The following is a 13,861-nucleotide window of genomic DNA, read 5'->3' as shown; positions in this document are numbered from 1 at the left end:
GCCTGGGCAACATGGTGAAACCCCATCTCTACTAAAAATACAAAAAAACAAAAAGTACATTATACGGCCGGGAGCAGTGGCTCATGCCTGTAATTGTAACACTTTGGGAGGCCAAGGCAGGTGGATCACCTGAGGTCAGCAATTTGAGACCAGCCTGGCCAACATGGCAAAACCCCATCTCTACTAAAAATACAAATTTAGCTGGGCCTGGTGGCAGGTGCCTATAATACCAGCTACTTGGGAAGCAAGACAGGAGAATTGCTTGAACCCAGGGCAGGAGTCGGAGGTTGCAGTGAACCGAGATCGTGCCACTTCACTCCAGCCTGGGCGAAAGAGTGAAACTCTGTCTCAAAAAAAGTACATTATACTCTAGAAAAGGATTATCATCCAAAGCCTTGACTTCTTGCTTTGAAGAACTCTGAAAATTATTCAACTAAAGTAACTATTGTCAGTGGCAGTCATGGCTCTTGTTCTGAGGTAGCCAAACTCATATTGAAAACAAATCTATCCACTGGGTGTGGTGGCTCATGCCTGTAATCCCAGCTCTTTCGGAGGCTGACGTGGGCAGATCACCTGAGGTCAGGAGTTCAAGACCAGCCTGGCCAATATGGTGAAGCCCCGTCTCTACTAAAAGTACAAAAATTAGATGGGCGTAGTGGCGCATGCCTGTAGTCCCAGCTGCTTGGGAGGCCGAAGCAGGAGATGTCAAGGAGAAAGAAGTTTTCTTGATGCATAGTGCCAGATGTTGAAAAGAGTTTCACCATCTTTTGGTCAGAAGCTGAAGGACCAAAAATAGATCTCAGTATTATTTACGTTTGTATTTTTCATAGCTTTGTTAGCATGTTCACGAACATCATCACCTGCCCTAAAAGGCTATAGGGCATTTGTATCGTTTACTCAATTTATGAAATGAAGTACTGAGGGATTGTAGTTACTTATCCTAAAATCCCATGTTCCGAACATATTGCTTCCAGACCCAGCTTTAAGAAAACTAGTTATTCAGTCACTAATGACACGTGCCTTCTTAACTCATGGATACTGCAATTCTTAAACATAAGATACCCAAGTTTTGATGGTTTTGTCTTGGGTAGAGACAGGGTTTCTCCATGTTGCCCAGGCTGGTCTTGAACTCCTGATCTCAAGCAATCCACCTGCCTCAGCCTCCCAAAGTGCTGGGGTTCCAGGCGTGAGCCACCGCACCAGGTCTGATACTTATTAGTAGGCTCTGCCTTGATCCAAGTTTTCAGTGTAGGGTTTTTCTCAAGATCCGCTCTAAATTAAAAGCTGTGGTTTATTGCAGGGAATTGTGGGAAGAGGTATGATGGGTAAGAATGGGAATCAAATACTTGCCTTACCAAGTCACTGCAGTTGTCGGTATTTTTCATATTCTAGTTTTTAAGTTTAATCCTCCTAAATTTTAAGACTTAATAGGTGACCAGCTATACATCTTGCATTACCCCCACTTGCAAACCAGCAGGCATGTGCTATTTGGTTGTATTCACTGTTAAAATATCACTAATACCTTGGGTCCTTTGCTAGAACCTGTGGTGGAAAAATGGCACCAAAAGCATATCGAATGAAAGTAAGGTAATGTATATTAATGTCTCTCTGCAGTTTGGCCATGCAGTTTTGTCTCTGGCTTCTCTGACATGTGACAGAATAACCCAAAAGGTGTTGCAGTTAATAGTTGACTGTAGATGTTTGGTCACATAAACTTCTGAACATTCTCTGTCCCTTGAGCTGCCCTGGTAGAAGGTAAGGGGAGTCCAGGTCCTTGCCCCTAGTTAATAACAAATAGTGTTTATGATAGAAGAGTGATTGGGGGAGGAGGGTTGGGGAATGAGAGGAGGGGATCGTTTATATAAAGTTCCAACAAACTCTTGGCCAGAGGCAAGATACAGAAGGTAGAATGAGTCAGAAGCTATTTAAGTGTGTCTTTTCTAACAAGTAAAGTGATTTTTCGTGTTGCCATTGCAGCATATTTCATAGATGCTTACCGTTTTCAGTACTGACTTCACATTCCCCTGCAACTTTTTTTCCATCTTATGAATAAATATAAAACTATATCATAGTTTGACAGACCTAATTATTTTGTAGGTGCTTTAGAAGCAGAACTAGAATTGGTGGTTAGTTAGTTAAAGTGGAAAGTCACAGAGTCTAGATACTTTGATTGCTTGTTTTAGAGGAAGGTCTACACCATTTCTTTGAGATGTCTGCTGCCTAGATCTATTACATATGCATCATCTATAGTTTTCAGTTTTGTCTTAAAGACATCTGAATAGAGAATTCCCTTGAACCACAGATACCTTCCCTCAGTTTTCCAGCTTTGCTCGTACCCTTAATTTGACTACAGTTTTTAACAGTAAAAATTGTAGAAATCAAGTAATATTGACAACTAAACTACCTACTAGCTAATAGTCATCAGTCAGCATGTATTACCTTGGAAGTGTTAAATAGAGTTTGATTAGGAACCACAAATTTACTTCATAATGTAATGTAATTATTTTTTTAAAAACTTCTCTCAACAGAAAGGAATAATGTGCTACAGGAAAAGGAAAACTTACCTGAGGCAGAGAGTTTAAGCAAGAGGTGAGTCTCTGGTATAATCAGGCAGGGAGTCAAGTATTAACTCTGTATGTGTCAGGTGCTGGGAATATTGAGGACAGTTTCTTAACACAGTCTGGAGTGTGAGTGGAGATACATGTGGTAGCTTTGAGGCCTTTCAGGTTTTCGTCACTGATAGATACCTAGCCCTTATTTCATGGATGCCTCAAACCCCATCTTCCAGTCTAAGTTTTCCCCCCTAATCTATTTGCCTGTACTACTTAACCTTCTAAATCTTTCAGAAGTTTTTAGTCAGTCCCGATCTGGCCTTCTCACCATTTCTTCACATACTGGCCAATATTTAGTAAGTAGAATTGCTTGTAAATTTGGGTCTTACTGGTATATGAGCAAAGAAAGCAATTCAATAATTTCCTTATCTGAGCTGAAAAATGCACTAATGTTCAGTGGAGAACAGAGGGAATTTCAATAAGCAGAGCCTGTGGTTCCAGGTGAATAAGTCTTAAGTTCAAGGATGGTATAGAGGGACAGAGATGCATTCTGGCCCTCCAGGGTTAGATTTGCCAAGAGGCAAAATAGTTAATTTCAGACAGTTCTGTGGCACTGATAAAATCTGGTTTACTTAGGGCAGTGGTTTTCAGATTAGAAGTACACACTATTAAACAGAAGCAATTCCACTTTAAAATTTTGCTTGGCTAAAGGATTCAGTGGCTATTTTTTTAAAAATTACCAATGCGAATAAGGTTTATTGGTTCCGGGGAGGAGACACCCTCTCTAATATGAGAAGCTGCGAAGAAGGTTGTACTTGGAGTAAAAACCACACTCTTCACAGAAGCTGATAGTGATACCCATTGAGGAGACTGATTGGGCCTTAGCTTTCTATAACCTGGGAATATGAATGGGTGCTATAAAGTTTCCTGTGACATGACTCGGTTATCAGAATTGTATCTCCAGCTTAGAACTTTACAGGGAAAAACTGGAAATTACACATAAATATCACCCACTTGCTCCCTCCACCCCCCACCTTTATAAGGTAGGTAATATTATTTACACATGCAGAGAATGAGGTATGATAGCCTGCCCAATGATACACAGTAAGCAGAGGAGGCAGGGTTTTTTGGTCCAGACAGTCTAATTCTTAAGCATAAGCTCTTTACTAAGCTACACTGTTGTGAAAGCACTGTACTTGAAGTTACAAACATACCTCGTTTTACTGCACTTTGCAGATACTGCAGGGTTTTTTCTTTAAAAAAATTGAAGGTTTTTGGCAACCCCATGTTGAGCAAGTTCATTAGTGCTATTTTTCTAACAATGTGTGCTCATTTCCTGTGTGTGTCACATTTAATAACTCTCAAAATTATTTCAGACTTAAATTATCAAATTATGGTGATCCAGGATCTTGAACGTTACTAGTGTAATTGTTTTGGAGCCTCATGAACCACACCCATAAGACGGTGAACATAAATGCACGTGTTCTGATTGCTCCCCAAACAGACTGTTCCCTCTCTCCCTCTTCTCAGGCCTCACTATTCCCTGAGACACAATATTGAAATTAGGCCAATTAATAGCCCTACAATGGCCTGTAAGTGTTAAAGTAAAAGAGGAGTCGCACATCTCATTTTAAATCAAAAGCTGAAAATGATTAAGCTTAGTGAGGAAGGCATGGCAAAATCTGAGATGGGCCAGAAAGATAGGCCTCTTGGGTTCATTAGACAAGTTGTGAATGCGAAAGACAAATCTTGGAGGAAATTAGAAGTGCTACTCCAGTGCAGTGAATACACAATGATAAGAAAACAGAAGAGCCCTATTGCTGATACAAAGTTTTGGTGGTCTGGATAGAAGATCGAAACAGGCCCAACATTCTCTTAAGCCAAAACCTTATCCAGAGCAAGCCCCTAACTCCAATTCCTTGAAGTCAGAGAGGTGAAGAAGCTATGGAAGTAAAGTTGAAAACTAGCAGAGGTTGGTTCATGGAGTTTAAGGAAAGCACCCATCTCCATAACATTAAAGTGCAAGGTGAAGCAGCAAGAGTTGATGTGGGAACTGCAGCAAGTTGTCTAGAAGGTCTAGCTGAGATAATTGATGAAGGGGCTGTACTAAATAGCAAGTTTTTAATGTAGACAAAATAGCCTTCTATTGGAAGCAGATGCCATCTAGGCCTTTCATAGCTGGAGAGAAGTCAATGCCTGGCTTCAAAGCTTCAAAAACTGACTTGTTAGGGGTTTATGCAGCTGGTGACTTTAAGCTGAAGCCAATACTCATTTACCATTTCGAAAATCCTAAGGCCCTTAAAAGTTAAGCTAAATCCACTCTGCCTGTGCTCTAGAAATACAACAGCAAAGCATGGACAACAGCACATCTCTATAGTGTGGCATATCTAATATTTTAAGCCCACTGTTGAGACCTCTTGTTCAGGGGCAGGAAAAAACCAAACACTCAAAATATGATAAGATCGTTGACAATGCACCTAGTCACTCGAGCTGTGATGGAGATGTACAAGAAGATTGATGTTTTCATGCCTGCTAACATGACATCCATTCTACAACCTATGGATCAAGGAATAATTTTGACTTTCAAGTCTTATTTAAGAAATACTAGGCCAGACGTGGTGTCTCACACCTGTAATCCCAGCACTTTGGAAGGCCGAGGCGGGTGGATCACAAGGTCAGGAGTTCGAGACCAGCCTAGTGAACATGGTGAAACCCCATCTCTTCAGAAAGTACAAAAAAAAAAAAAAAAAAAAGGCATGGTGGCACATGCCTGTAATCCTAGCTACTCAGGAGGCTGAGGCGGGAGAATTGCTTGAACCCGGGAGGCGGAGGTTGCAGTGACCTGAGATCACGCCACTGCCCTCCAGCCTGGGTGACAGAGTGAGACTGTCTCAGAAAAAAAAAAAAAGAAAAGTACTAATACATTTTGTAAGGCTACAGCTTTCATAAATAGTGAGTCCTCTGATGAATCTGGGCAAAGAAATTGAAAACCATGTGAAAGGATTTACCATTCTAGATGCCATTAATAACATTTGTGGTTCATGAGAGGATGTCAATATCGACACGAACAGGAGTTTGGAAGAAGTTTTATTCCAACCCTCACAGAGCCCTGGGGATTCAAGGAGACTTCAATGGAGGAAGTAAATGCAGATGTGGTGGAAATAGCAAGAGAGGTAGAGTTAGAAGTGGAGCCTGAAGGTGGGACTGAATTGCTGCAATCTCATGATCAAACTTGAACAGATGAGGAGTTGCTTCTTACGGATGAGCAAAGACCGTGGTTTCTTGGGATGGTACCTACTCCTTGTGAAGATGCTGTATGTGTTGTTGAAATGACAAGAATTTAGAATTTTACACAAACTCAGTTAATAAAGCATTAACACGGTTTGAGAGGATTGACTCCAACTTTGGAAGAAGTTCTACTGTGTGTAAAATGATATCAAACAGCATCACGTGGTACAGATAACTCATTCGTGAAAGGAAGAGTCAATTAATGTGGCAAACATCATTGTCTTATTGGAGGAAATTGCCACAGCCACCCTGGTCTTCAGCAACCACCACCTTGATTAGGCAGCAGCCACCACCATCAAGGCAAGATTCTCCACCAACTAAAAGGTATGACTTGGTTGGATGCAGTGGCTCACACCTGTAATCCCAGCATTTTGGGAGGCCAAGGCACATGGATCACTTGAGGTCGGGAGTTTGAGACCAGCCTGACCAACCTGGAGAAACCCCGTCTCTACTAAAAATACAAAATTAGTCAGGTGTGGTGGTGCATGCCTGTAATCCCAGCTACTCGGGAGGCTGAGGCAGGAGAATCGCTTGAACCCAGGAGGCAGAGGTTTCAGTGAGCTGAGATCGCGCCATTGCACTCCAACCTGGGCAACAAGAGCGAAATTTTGTCTCAGAAAAGAAGATATGACTCACTCGAGGCTCTGATGATCATTAGCATTTTTTTTTTTTTAGCAATAAAGTATTTTAAATAAAAGTGTATGCATTTTTTTAGACAGAATGCTATTGAACACTTAACAACCATGTAAACATAAGTTTTATATGCACTGGACACCAAAAAAGTCCATGTGACTTGTTTTATTGTGGTGGTAGTCTAGAACCAAACCCACAATTTCTTCAAGGTATCCCTTGCTAGCTGAGTAACCTAAGAAAAATCACTCAGCTGGGTGCAGTGTCTCAGGCCTGTAATCCCAGCACTTTGGGAGGCCAAGGTGGGTGGATCACGAGGTCTGCAGTTCAAGAGCAGCCTGACCAAGAGGGTGAAACCCCATCTCTACTAAAAATACAAAAAAATAAGCTGGGCGTGGTGGCAGGCATTACAGACCTGTAATCCCAGCTACTTGGGAGGCTGAGGCAGGAGAATTTCTTGAACCCGGGAGGCAGAGATCACACCACTGTACTCCAGCCTGGGCAAGAGCGTGAGACTCCATCTCAAAAAAAAAAAAAAGAAAAAAAGAAAAAAACAAAAAATCACTCAACTTTCATATGTCTGTTTTTCTACCTCTAAAATGGAGATGATTCTATCTTCCTTACAGAGTTTTGATTAAATGACATAAAGGGGTTTTTAGAAATATACATATACAATGCTTGTTTGGTAGGTTATTAGGTTACAGTAAGATGATCACTTAATTGCCTTGTTAAATATACATATCTAAGTCTAAACCAGCATCTGTACTTACCAGAAAGCTGGATTTTTCCAGAGTTAAGTAACTTCTGTAAATACAAAATTTAGGTCATTGTTTCTCTCTCCCACTTCAAACTATGCTGAGAGGTCCTAGGCTCCTCAGAGGTGTCTCAAAGTATGAGAAAAGCCAACTTGGTAAATAAATGTAAGCCCTCTCTCCATTTTCATCTGTGTATTAGGGTACCATGGAAGACTGAACTTCTAAAATGTGGTTCTCCAAAAAAAAAAGATGCTTAAAACCATTGACATCCTTTCTTATTCTATGGTTTCTATACTCATTCTGAGATGTTGGCATGGGCCCAAAGTGAGCTCTGGATTTTTCCCTGCCATTCCAACACTTGTAGGTCTCTGGTAGTTCTTAGGCCCTTCTGTCCATATGGGTTAAGGCAGCATGAAATTCCTCAACTCCAAATAGTAATCATTTATTTGTTTGTTCAGCAATTCTGTATTTATCTTTGGCCAGGGTGTACAGAAAACAGTGCAGTCTGTGTTCACAAGTCTGTTCTTATGCTGCTGATAAAGACATACCCAAGACTGGGTAATTTATAAGGAAAAAGAAGTTTAATGGACTCGCAGTTCCATGTGGCTGGGGAAGCCTCACAATCACGGCAGAAGGCAAAAGGCACGTCTTACATGGCATCAGACAGGAGAGAAATGAGAGCCAAGTGAAAGAGAAAACCCCTTATAAAATCGTCAGATCTCGTGAGACTTATTCACTACCACGAAAACAGTGTGGGGGAAACTGCCCCCATGATTCAATTATCTTCCACCCAGTCTGTCCCACAACACACGGGAATTATGGCAGATACAATTCAAGATGAGATTTGGGTGGGGACACAGCCAAACCATATCAGTCAGAGTTTACAGAATACACTGCAAAAGAGATGTGTACAGGAAGTTTATTAGGCCTGCCCTTGAGATCACACCATAGTGGAGCATAAAATTGGATTGGCAGGGGGAGACTGAGATGCTAATTCAACTGAGATGCTAATGCGAAAAAAATGCCTCAGTAAATCTTGTGGTAAGTTCTGGAAATAAGATGCTCCTTTAGAATTATCTGGCCTTGAGGCCAAGGAACCAGACTTTTTTTTTTTTTTTTTTTGAGATGGAGTCTTGCTCTGTCGCCCAGGCTGGAGTGCAGTGGCTCAATCTCGGCTCACTGCAAGCTCTGCCTCCCGGGTTCATACCATTCTCCAGCCCTCAGCCTCCCGAGTAGCCGGGACTACAGGCGCCTGCTACCATGCCCAGCTAATTTTGTTTTTGTATTTTTAGTAGAGATGGGGTTTCAACGTGTTAGCCAGGATGGTCTTGATCTCCTGACCTCATGATCTGCCCGCCTCAGCCTCCCAAAGTGCTGGGATTACAATCGTGAGCCACCGCGCCTGGCTGGGGAACCAGACTTTTATACCCTCACATTTTCCAGTTATTGCCCAAGGATGGGCATGTGGGAAGGGAATACATGATCTTGGATGAGTCATTCTCTGCTGAGGGCAATTCCCAGAAAGGATTGTGCTCAGAACCAGAGCCAACACTCCCAGCAGCTGGGGAAATGAGTCCCTCAGTCCAGAAGAGGATCTAGGTGGTGCACATAGCATCCACTTTAGTTCACCTTTCCCTGCTCAGTGATAAGCTCTGGAAATAACTCCTCCAGATTCGGATTGGTCTCTTCCTGGGAAACCTGAAGAAGATTAGTGGGTTAAGTATACACCCTGCCATTACAGCTGGTCTCAGCCACAGCTGATGTCTTCCTCTCCTAGCCATTCTAGATTTCCCACACCCTCAGCTAGCACCTCTACTGCCCCTGATGGCTTACCCGGGCCCTAATATCTGAGAGGGTCTAAGCCCTTAGTCACTTTGCCTTTCTATGACTGGAAGCTACATTTATTTCTTGTCAAAACTGGACAAGCATGTACTAAAAAAGATCCATCACAGATAACCTGGGAGCCACATGTATTCTTCCTTGGCCCTATCTCCTCCTAGTGACTAGAGTCAAGTATCCCTGCTGTATAACTTCTTTCCTTACCTACTGGTCTCTTGGCAAAATAAGCTCAAAGTGACTAGGTGGAAGCTATGTCTCTTCCTGTGTCTCTGGTGGATGTACTCCCCTCCTGCAAATGAGAACCTCTAAACATACAGGTCTCAGAGTTGAGAAGGATGAGAAACACAAATACCCCAAGTGGGTCACTGGGAGCGATGGTGAGACACTTCTTTCCACACTTAGTTCCTTGAAGGGCAATCTATTATTATCTATTGCTGTGTAGCATATTACCCCGAAACTTAGTAGCTCAAGACAGCACATATTTCTTTCTTTTTTGTGTCTGTGTTCGTAGAGACAGGGTATGTCAGTGTTGCCCAGGCTGGTCTCCAACTCTTGACCTCAAGTGATCCTTCCTCCTTGGCCTCCCAAAGTGCTGGGATTATAGGCGTGAGCCACTGCACCCGGCCAACAAGTGTTTGTTATTGCACAGTTCCTGTGGGCCAGGAATACAGGTGCAGCTTAACTAGGTCCCTGTGGCTCAAGATCTTTCATGAATTTGCTGTCGGGTTGTTTGACCAAGACTGCAGTCTCATTGTAAGGCTCAAATGAGGGAAAATTATTTTCCAAGATCACTCACATGGTTGTTAGTAGGCCCCAGCCCCCTTTCACATGGGTCTGTCCACAGGGATACCTCACATTATGACATCCAGCTTCCAAGCAAGCAAGCCAAAAGATGGTGAAAAAGAAAGCATCTGAAACAAATCTTCTTATAATTTAGTGTTAGAAGTGACAGCCTATCACTTCTACCATATTCTGTTATTATAAGTCAGTCAATAAGTTCACACTCAAGAGGCAGAGATTACACGAAGATGTGAATAATAGGAGTCAGGGATCACTGAGTCTCATCTTAGAGGCTGCTTGTCCCACCATGTTTGCAGGGTATTGTCTCCAAGTTAGTACCTCAATTTTATCTTCAAAGGTCATTCCATTATGCTATGAGGCTGGCAGCTTCTAGATGTTACAGAATGTGATAATGCCACACTAGATACTCATGCTTAGTATCTGTCTTAGTCTGCTTTAAGTGCTAAGGCTGCATACCACAGGACTGGATACTTTATAAAGAAAACTTTATTTAGAGTTCCAGAGGCTGGGAAGCCCAGGAGCATGGTGCTAGCATCTGGAGAGGGCCTTCTTGCTGAGTTATAATATGGCAGAAGGGCAAGTGAGCATGAGAAAGAGAGAGAGAGAAAGAGAGAGAGAGCTGCTTGTATAACAAGCCCACTCTTGTGATAAGTAACCCATTTCTGCAATAATGACATTGATCCATTCATGAGGGCTTTGCTGTCATGGCCTAATCACCTCTTAAAGGCCCTACCTCTCAACACTGTTGCATTAGGGATTAAGTTTCCAATGCATGAATTTTGTGGGGACACATTCAAACCATAGCATTCAGTCACTGCCAATCCCCTTCATTGTAATGTGGGTACCTTGGTCCAATGAGGTATTATGCTGGATCTCATGAAGGTAAAACAAACACTTAACACTTTAAGCCCTCTGATAATGGTGCTAGTTTAGGTCTTGCCCAATTTTACATAGAATACGTTTCAAATCTAGTCATCCAGTGGTTGGGTGGTTTTCCAGTTGTTTTCCTTAGAAGCCTCTGACCAATCATCCAACCCATTTACCATCATTCATGAGTTTGTATGAGTTCTTCTCTTGGGCCAGCCACTTCTCTTTCCACACAAAGTAGATGATCAAATGCTTTGCTTGAAACTGCCCACTGGGACAATTTTCCCTTGCTGCTATCGTTTAGGGCCACCCTGAGAAGAGCTGCAGGGTGGCAGTTTTCCAATGCTGGCTTGCACTTACCTACTGAATTGACAAAACCAAACTTGAGGGGTTCTTTTTGTTTTTTTTTTTTTGTTGTTGTTGTTGTTGTTTTTTTTTTGTCTTTAAGCTGACTATAAGAGACTCCTTGGGCAAACAAAGAGATAAATTGAGGGAGAGGTGCTGGTACAATATGAATGAATAATATGGGGGTCTGGGCTACCTGCTTGTTCCCTTGGGCCCTACTTGTGCACAATTCTCAATGTACCACTTCCATCTTGTAGATTGCTCCTGGGCCTGCTCAAAAGCATGGTTTTCAGGATCTAATAGAACTACTCAAAATGGGCTGTCCTGGCCATTTGCTCACCTCCCAGGAACTTTGCATCAAACTTCGTTGCAGATGAACTTGCATTGTAATTCTCCTACTGGAGCTTGCCACAAAACATCCTTGTGAGTCACCAATACCTCTTACCAGAACGTCTTCTGCTTAGTATCAACCAAGTGGCTGTGGGACCACTTGCCCCACTGCCTGGACCTGCAGGGTCCTTTCCTGCACTAATATCTGCTCAAAGTCAGCAGACTTTCATGTTCGTCAGTATGTGGGTTGCAGCAGTATTCCTAAATATGGAATATGCTACCTCAGAATCCAAAGAGGCCTACCAGGCATTGTGCTTCTTTCTTAGTGGTGGGAGGTACAAGGTGCAACATTTTGTCCTTCAATTTGCAGGGGATGGAAAATCATGCCCCAGACCTCTGGATCCCTAAAACAAAAATTTGACTGATGGGTAAACTGACATTAATCTACCCTAACAAATATATTACTTCTGTCTCAGCAATTACAATTACAGCTACAACTTGGTTAAATTTGCAGTAGTCTTCAGGCTGGTTTTTGTAGGGGCCAGAGAAATAAATTCAATAGGGATATTATGAGAACTGCTGGCCCTGTATCCTTTAGGTTTGTTTTCTTTTTCTTTTTCTTTTTTCTCTTTTGTTTTTTTTGAGATGGAGTCTCATTCTGTAGTCCAGACTGGAGTGCAGTGCAGTGGCACGATCTCGGCTCACTGCAACCTCTGTCTCCCGGATTCAAGCAATTCTCCTGCCTCACAGCCTCCTGAGTAACTGGGATTACAGGCGTCCACCACCATGCCTGGCTAATTTTTGTATTTTTAGTAGAGATGGGGTTTCATCATGTTGACTCGTCTGGTCTGGAACTCCTGACCTCAGGCGATCCGCCTGCCTAGGCCTCCCAAAGTGCTGGGATTACAGGCATGAGCCACCGAACCCGGCCTGTACCCTTTAGGTTTCTAACAGTGGCATCAGTCAGAGCTATTCCTACCCACCGCATGACATTTTATTTACTACATTGACTGGGCGGAAGCCGAAAGACTTTCACTTAGCAACTTAGCATTTCCCACTGCAATAATCCTACCTCAGGTCAAAAACGAATGTGCAGCCAGGTGCGGTGGCTCACACCTGTAATCCCAGCACTTTGGGAGGCCAAGGCGGGTAGATCAGGAGGTCAAGAGTTCGAGACCAGCCTGACCAACATGGTGAAACACCATCTCTACTAAAAATACTAATAATAATAATAATAATAATAATAAATTAGCCAGGCATGGTGGTGCACACCTGTAATCCCAGCTACTTGGGAGGCTGAGGCAGGAGAATCACTTGAACCTAGGAGGAGGAAGTTGCAGTGAGCTGAGATCGTGCTGTTGCACTCCAACCTGGGCGACAAGAGTAAAACTCCATCTCAAAACAAAACAAAACAAAACAACAACAAAAAAACAAAACCTAATGTGGGAGTACTATCAACTTCCAAGTATGTCCATTCCAAGTATACATTCAAAGAGCAAGGAAATAACCACTTGATAGGACTTGGACCAAGTGGACTCACTGTGAGTTAGAACTGGGCCACAATTCTATTTATTTCTAGCCTTCATGTGTCTTCAACTCTGATGGAGGGTCCATGTTTACACTTTGAATACCAGTGTCATCTTGAATGTTACATTCCACAACCTTCAAAATGTATGGGTGTTCCTCTGTCTCCAGTGGATGGTTCCTTGACTAAATGTCCCTAGATCTCTGTGGGAAATCATTACTATACACTTGTCATGGTATTATAAGATCCTTCCTCCTGAGGACCCAATTTATCTTTTACCCAGTGGATTCTGAGTCCAGAAACTGAACAAAGGATGGTGACCCTAGATATTCATCTGGTTGCGCAAAGGGAGGTCCCAAGGAAAACACGTGTTGCCTTACAAGGTAGAAGCCTCTGCAGCATCTTCAAGCCAAGTGAGTTCTAGTCTCTGTTTAACAGAGAGGACCAAACCATTTCTGCAGGCCTGGAGGGTTCAGGGGGATCTGGGTTTCAAGGTTTCCAAGTATATTAGCCCATTAAGACTTCATCTCAGTCTCAGAATCCCACTTTTTCTTGACTTGCTGGGACTGAGAATTCAACATTCTCTGTGATGCTTTTTTTTTTTTTTTGGCGAGACAGGGTCTTGCTCTGTCACCCAGGTTGTAGTGCAGTGGCACGATCACAGCTTGCTGCAACCTTGAACTCCTGGGCTCAAGTGATCCTCCCACCTCAGCTTCCTGAGTAGCCGGGACTACAGGCACATGCCATCACACCTGGCTAACTTTTTCATTTTTTGTAGATTATAGGGTCTCACTATGTTGCCCCAGTTGGTCTTGAACTCCTGGGCTCAAGCAATCCTCCTGCCTTGGCCTCCCAAAGTGCTAGGATTACAGGTGTGAGCCACCACACCTAAATCCTCAGCCTTATCCTCAGCTTTTACTGCCCTTTGG

This window comes from Theropithecus gelada, chromosome 1, assembly GCF_003255815.1.
Source record: "Theropithecus gelada isolate Dixy chromosome 1, Tgel_1.0, whole genome shotgun sequence".
Lineage (NCBI taxonomy): Eukaryota > Metazoa > Chordata > Mammalia > Primates > Cercopithecidae > Theropithecus > Theropithecus gelada.
This window is presented reverse-complemented; position numbering follows the sequence as displayed.